Raw genomic sequence first — 7,500 nt, 5'->3', positions numbered from 1 at the left:
TTCCTAGTCTCATTTTGTCTCGTCCTACACATCTCGCTTTTGTCTTGTCTTATTTGTTATCTCACCTTTGTCATCTCATTTGTCTTATCTCTCGGCTCTTATCTTGTCTTATCTCATTTTCAGTGTCTCTTGTATCTTTGTATTTGGTTCATTCTTTGCTTCATTTATTTGTCTCGTCTCAATCTCATGTCAGTTGTCTGATCTCGTTTGTCAGATCCAATTGATCTTCTTATCCCATGTTTAATTTCTTCTCTCTTCTCATTTGGTCCTTTTTTGTCTCCTGTCATGTCTCATCTCGTGTGTCTGTTCCTTAGTGGAGGTGAAATGAAGGTGTAGTTGAGGTTGATAAATAGATGTACAGCAACAGATGCATTTGAGGTGTAGTTGAGGTTAAGGAGCTGTAGTTGAGGTGTGTCTCAGATCTAGTGGCGGTAAAGGAGATGTAGTTGAGGATGATGTGAGGTTAGGGAAGCCCTGAGTGATTCAGGAGAACTCAGGTAAAGATAATGGTTCTGGAGCAGGAGTGTTGGTATGAGACTTTACAACTTTATCTACTAAACACAATGTTGTGTGTCTGATTCTGTACCTTATCAAATCTGGAGCAAGAACAGTGTTACTTTGGTAAACAAAGCAGGGTTAAGTGGTTAGAAACACACACACACACACACACACACACACACACACACACACACACACACACACACACACACACACACACACACACACACACACACTCTCTCCAGACTCAGTGTCCATTTACACTATCACATGGGCATGGGTGTCTTGTCCTTTAGATCAGACCACTTTTTCTATTTATAGGCTGTGTTATGATCTCAATCCTGCGCACACACACACACACACACACACACACACACACACACACACACACACACACACACACACACACACACATTACGAGAGCTCTATAGTGATTCTATAGAAGCACTTCATCAGTTTAGATGTGGAAATCTGTGTGAATGATGTATAAAATATATAATATGATCTGGATGAGGGTTTTAAATAAACACCAAGCAGGAAATAAACACTGGGTGAAAAGCTGTCTGGAGTATTTACTGTGAGAAACAGCTAGAAGTGGTTCAAACAGTCCTGTCCAGTGTGCTTCATTAAAAACCACGACAAGGTCAGTGTGTGTGTGTGTGTGTGTGTGTGTGTGTGTGTGTGTGTGTGTGTGTGTGTGTGTGTGTGTGATTTATTAATATCATAATATAATATTATCTATCTATCTATCTATCTATCTATCTATCTATCTATCTATCTATCTGTCTGTCTGTCTGTCTGTCTGTCTGTCTGTCTGTCTGTCTGTCTGTCTGTCTGTCTGTCTGTCTGTTTATGTTTTCAGTATGTGGAATCCCAGTTCCCAGTAGTTAATGTATACACATGACGTCAGGAGACGCACTGTCGCGGCCGGGTCTGACGTCATAAGCAGCAGCAGCAGTCCTGCCCGCCCCCTCCTCGCGCTCTGTCTGGTGCGGCAGCGATGTCTCAGAGCTCGCGCGACGCAGTAGAGAGCAGCGCGACCTTCAGCCGGCACCGGTACCGAAGCCGCACCTTTCACCCCGCCGTCCGCTCATCCGCCCCCGCCGTCCGCTCATCCATCCCCGCCGCCATCCTGCTGCTTCCGGTGCGTGCCTTCATTCCATTTTTTTTCTTCATTTTTATGTGTTTGTGTGTGTATGTGCGTGTGTGCGTGTGCGCGTGCGTGTGTAAAGGAGGGGTGCCTTCGCGCGCTGTACGGCAATGCAGGCTTCATTACGGCGCTCGCTCGCGCTTCCGTTCACCAAGTTCACACGAGAGCGCGCGCGCTGGGAGAGAACCAGAAAATAGATGAACACTGAGCTTCCAGGAATGTCAGGAGTCCACGCACTGGTGCAGCAGAACCGCCTGGAGGAGCGCATTGATCGGGTCCGATTGTGTTTCATTTCAGAAGGGAAATCATTATGTCTAATCCTGGTCTGATCTCTGAAGGTTTTTATTTAGAATATAAAACTGTGATCAGCGGGTTTTGATGCAGCGGCGCTTTAGTTCTTCACTCTGTTCTAACCTTCTTTAACCTTCATACTAATACCGTCATCTCACCGATCCGAGTCTCAGCGATGTGGAGCTGCATTGCTCCATCCTTCACACTGATGTCTTCACGACCTTCTCCTGTGTTCAGGATGCGACTGCTAACATCCCACAGGAACACCGCAGGGAATTCCACACCAACAGATCGTTTCAGAAGAATATTTCAATCTAATGCGGTGGAATTTTGCATGAATTCAAATAAATATCCACTTTTTTGAGACCCTCTGTTAAAGGGTTCTTCATAGAACCTTAGATGAACCTTAGAACTTTCAGGAGGCAAGATGTCTCAAATTTCACAGGATGAACCAGAATTAGGTTGCTCATAGTAGCGTCGCTCCTACATAGGATCAAACTCCTACATGTTGATCATAACTGATTGGCGGCCATATTGTTTTATCTCAACATTTGATTGAATTTTCAGCCTCTGTCGAACATTTCATCGTCCTTCTTCTGAAGATCGGCCAAAAAATCCTAGTTTACAATTATCTTTAAAATATAGATATGGGCAGATCTTGATTTTTCTTAAGGCTATTACGTTTTTGCAAGATGAGGATTTTCATAATATGTATTATGGTTGTTGACATATGAGCCACTGTGTACAAAAGTAAGCTACAGCGCCACCATCAGGACAGCCACGACCAGGTCTTGCTTGCCTGCAAAGTGAAATAAAGCACAGCGACTGTTAAGTTTTGTGTTTCAACCCTGAATAAAAAGCAGTTTCGTAAAAAGCTAAATGTGTTGAAGATCCATGACTGACGCAATCCCAAAATATTTCTTACCAATTGGCAGAAGAACAGGTTAAAATTAGGCTTCGTCTTGGTAGATATTTGATCGACTCATGGAGGGCATATTGTTTGTAAATGTCAGCGGTAGTGAGGTTTGAGCAGTTTGGCACCAAATTTAAAGATTGTTGAAAATCCAAGCACCAGTTGGCCAAAAGCAGGTTTTGCATATTATATTGATGATCATAAATAGAAGTGGGCGGAGCTGAAGAGTTCTTGAGGCTAGTTTGTTTGAAAGAAACCAATGGAGTAAGCAAGAAGCATATATTTATGGTATTATGGACGATGAGATATGAGTTAAAGCGAAAGCAGGGAGCTGCAGGGCCACCACTAGGACTTTCTCTCCATTTTCAGAGTCGCGATTTTCTCTACAACGTAAGGTTTGGTTAGCGTGAGTCATTATTATCATGAAACGCAATAAAAAGTTCAGAACTTATTCCATGTTTTGAGGTATTGAACACTAAAAGTGTTCTCTTGCGGTGGATCTGGATTTGTCGTGCTAGCGAGCCGATGTACAGAACTCAGATCAAGTCTATCAAAAATTCACATGTAGTTCCTTTCCCACTCAGTGTTTCGTGATTGACCCCCCTGACAACAAGCTGATTAAATAGAACATAAATAAGCAACGATGTTCTACAGTTGAAGACTTTCCCTTCGACAAAATGACAAAAGATTTGCTTTCTAAACCGCTGGGATCTGTGATAGCCTGAAGTGAGCGTTGGAGCTTACAGAACCGGTCTCCACTCCCTGAATTACTAATGCTTTTGTTTGTCTCGATGTTAAATAGCTCCCCTGTTTTGGCACCTTGTCAAAATATAATCAGTGTCAGAGAAGAGATTAAACCTGAAATATGCAAATTCATTCCAATTGTGTTGAACAATCAGCACATTCTGTATTACATACAGGATACCACAGTGGAGAGTTTGAGAGCAGGATGAAATTCTTTGGTGAGTTTCTATCATCAGGACAGTACATTTGTTGGTACCAAGAATCCATCAGCCGCCCCAAGTGCACCATCATGGCCATTTCTCTTATTAGAAGAACCTGCAGGGATTACAAAGGTGCACATAAGGTTTGTCTGAGTGGATTTGGGTTCCCAGAAGTTCATGAGAAGGGCATTAGGTTTATATCAACCTGTTTGGAGGTTAAATCAATTCACAGCAGTGTTTTTCATGCAAGGATAAGTGACTCGAACGTGCCCACAAGCCTTTGCTTGTTTTGTTTTCAGATTTTGCCTTTTTTTTAAATATAGTTTGTGTATATATACAGTATAAAAAAAAGGTTTGTATACACCTTTTCCTTCAGTGGGTTTTCTTTATTTTAATTAAATTCCTTTATATTTGTATGTGGTAATAATTACTCCAGTAGAGACACCCCATAATAATCCACATAAAGCACTAAAATGCTCTCGCTGTTTATCCTCCTTCCTGACACGTGTTGCTTTTACACTAATTGTGTGTCCAAATGAATACATTATCATTGTACGATTGTGTGTGTGTGTGTGTGTGTGTGTGTGTGTGTGTGTGTGTGTGTGTGTGTGTGTGTGTGCTATATATGGATGAAAGTTGATTGTGTTGTCTTAGGTGCTTTTTGATTGAATGTTTGAATTATCATTATATGAATAATCATGTTTCCTCTAGAGAACACGTTCTGTTGCTTTTTGCCAGATTTTTTTAATTAATATTAGATTCCGAAGTCTCACGGTTTTTAAACTGATTTTGCTCGGAGTTAAGAGTTAATCTTCAATGCTGTAACTGAGGGAAGGAGGTTGTTCCCCAAAATTTAGCAGTACATGGCCCCGGTCATCCTCTCCTTAATACAGTGCAGTTGCCCTGTCCCATGTGCAGAAAAACACCCCCAAAACATGATGCTACCACCCCCATGCTTCACAGTAGGGATGGTGTTCTTGGGATGGTACTCATCATTCTTCTTCCTCCAAACACGTTTAGTGGAATTATGACCCAAAAGTTCTATTTTGGTCTCATCTGACCACATGACTTTCTCCCATGACTCCTCTGGATCATCCAAGTGGTCATTGGCAAACTTAAGACGTGCTTGGACATGTGCTGGTTTAAGCAGGGGAACCTTCCGTGCCATGCATGATTTCAAACAATGACATCTTAGTGTATTACCAACAGTAACCTTGGAAACGGTGGTCCCAGCTCTTTTCAGGTCATTGACCAGCTCCTCCCGTGTAGTTCTGGGCTGATTTCTCACCTTCCTTAGGATCAGTGAGACCCCACGAGGTGAGATCTTGCATGGAGCCCTAGTCCGAGGGCGATTGACAGTCATGTTTAGCTTCTTCCATTTTCTAATGATTGCTCCAACAGTGGACCTTTTTTCACCAAGCTGCTTGGCAATTTCCCCGTAGCCCTTTCCAGCCTTGTGGAGGTGTACAATTTTGTCTCTAGTGTCTTTGGACAGCTCTTTGGTCTTGGCCATGTTAGTAGTTGGAGTCTTACTGATTGTATGGGGTGGACAGGTGTCTTTATGCAGCTAACAACCTCAAACAGGTGCATGTAATTTAGGATAATAAATGTAGTGGAGGTGGACATTTTAAAGGCAGACTAACAGGTCTTTGAGGGTCAGAATTCTAGCTGATAGACAGGTCTTCAAATACTTATTTGCAGCTGTATCATACAAATAAATAGTTTAAAAATCATACATTGTGATTTCTGGATTTTTTTTTTTTAGATTATGTCTCTCACAGTGGACATGCACCTACGATGACAATTTCAGACCCCTCCATGATTTCTAAGTGGGAGAACTTGCAAAATAGCAGCGTGTTCAAATACTTATTTTCCTCACTGTAGATCAGCATAAACGCAACGTAAAGGCATAAAGCTTGGTGTAAATGACTTACTTTACTTTAATTCTCATGTATAATGTCCTTAATAAAGGTTAACATTCATTCCTAAATATTTTTTGTCTCTTTATTTGTGCAGAGTGGAAACCCAGCGACATGGCTGCCCGCTTCCTGTTTTTCTTTGACTTTGACGAGACGCTGATTGCAGAGAACAGCGATAACTCTGTGATCCGTGCTGCACCGTTTCAGGAGCTCCCCCCATCCCTGAGCAGGATGAACCACCCCGGATACTTCCTCGAACACACTCAGAACATCATGACGTTCCTAAATAAGTGCGGTGTCACCGAGGACGCCCTCAGCACCGCGCTTCAGCAAGTCCCGCCGTCTCCGGGTGTATCGGCGCTTCTTGATTTCCTTTCGGCTCGGGGCGACTTCGAGTGCGTCGTGGTCTCGGACGCTAACTCATACTTCATCGAGACCTGGTTACGACACATCGGCGTCCACAAACTTTTCACCAACGTTCTCACCAACCCCGCTGACTTCGATGCACATGGACGCCTCGTTTTGCACCCTTTCCACACACACACCTGTCCCAAGTGTCCAGTGAACATGTGCAAGCAGACCATCCTGAGGGACTACACGAGCAAAAGGGAGAAGGAACGAGGAAAACCGTTTCAAAAGATATTTTACATCGGAGACGGAGAAAACGACATCTGTCCAACGTTAGCTTTGGGTCAGAATGATGTGGTTTTTCCCAGACGAGGTTTTCCCATGCATCGGTTCATTCAGGATCTGCAGAAGACACAGCTGGGCGTGTATAAACCCTCGGTGGTGCCCTGGGAACGAGGAGAAGATGTCGTGGACTTCCTGAAGAAGGTCCTGCAGAAGCAATAAACCGCTGGAGCAGAAAGAGTTTTAAATAAAATAAAAGGAGGAACGAGGAGGATAAAATTACAGGCAGATACCTAATACACACACAGACCAGCACCTGAGACATGATTAGACTTGCATGAGCCTCGCTAATACACCACGCTAGAACGAAAAAGGTCACGGTGAGAAACATGGAGAGCGTGTGGAGGAGGAAGGACAAACTCATGACTAAGCAGGAGAAAAGCAGGGGGCGCTCTAGAAACGAAAACGTTCAACCTCAATCAGATATTCCATACAGAGTCACAGAGAGAAATGGCTAAAGGCTAATGCAAGGCTAATCTTTCTTAATGTCTTCCTTTATTCACACACACACACACACACACACACACACACACACACACACACACACACACTATAATCTCTAGCGTACTGTATGCTAATTGTCACACAGACAAAATGGCGACTCACAGAGGACACATAAGCATCTCGCATAGGTTTCGATTTTATACACACTTCACAGACGTGTTACAGACACTAAAGAGAAGCCAAAGACGTGTTGCAGTTGCTGCACACGTGTCACAGATTTTTCACCGACTTGTCACAGACGTGTTTCAGACACTACAGACGTGTTACAGACACGACAGAAATGTTACAGATTTTTCACAGACGTGTTTCGGACGCTACAGACGTTACAGATGCGTTACAGATTTTTTTTTCAGATATGTCAGAGATGTGTTTTGGCCGCTATAGACGTTACAGACATTACAGACATGTCACAGACATTACAGACGTTACAGACGTTACAGACATTACAGACGTTACAGACATTACAGACATGTCACAGACATTACAGATGTTACAGACGTTACAGACGTTACAGACATGTCACAGACGTTACAGACGTTACAGACGTTACAGACATTACAGACGTTACAGACGTTACAGACATGTCACAGA

General features: G+C 43.1%; 1 pseudogene across 3 annotated transcripts; it reads left to right on the top strand.

Moving 5' to 3' along the window:
* Positions 1-1,461: 1,461 nt before the first annotated feature.
* On the top strand, positions 1,462-6,953 carry LOC310735145 (putative phosphatase phospho1 pseudogene; annotated as a pseudogene). Of its 3 annotated transcripts, none has more exons than XR_014538184.1 (2): positions 1,462-1,642; positions 5,813-6,953. The product of XR_014538184.1 is annotated as a putative phosphatase phospho1 pseudogene (transcript). The 3 variants fall into 3 exon arrangements; XR_014538186.1 differs by lacking the exon at positions 1,462-1,642 and adding an exon at positions 1,816-1,923; XR_014538187.1 differs by lacking the exon at positions 1,462-1,642 and adding an exon at positions 3,808-3,939.
* The last annotated feature ends 547 nt before the right edge of the window (positions 6,954-7,500 follow it).

The sequence above is a fragment of the Silurus aristotelis genome (genome assembly GCF_946808225.1).
Source record: "Silurus aristotelis genome assembly, chromosome: 12".
Classification (NCBI taxonomy): Eukaryota; Metazoa; Chordata; class Actinopteri; order Siluriformes; family Siluridae; genus Silurus; species Silurus aristotelis.
Note: the sequence above shows the minus strand (reverse complement) of the source record. Positions and strands in the feature narration are given on the sequence as shown.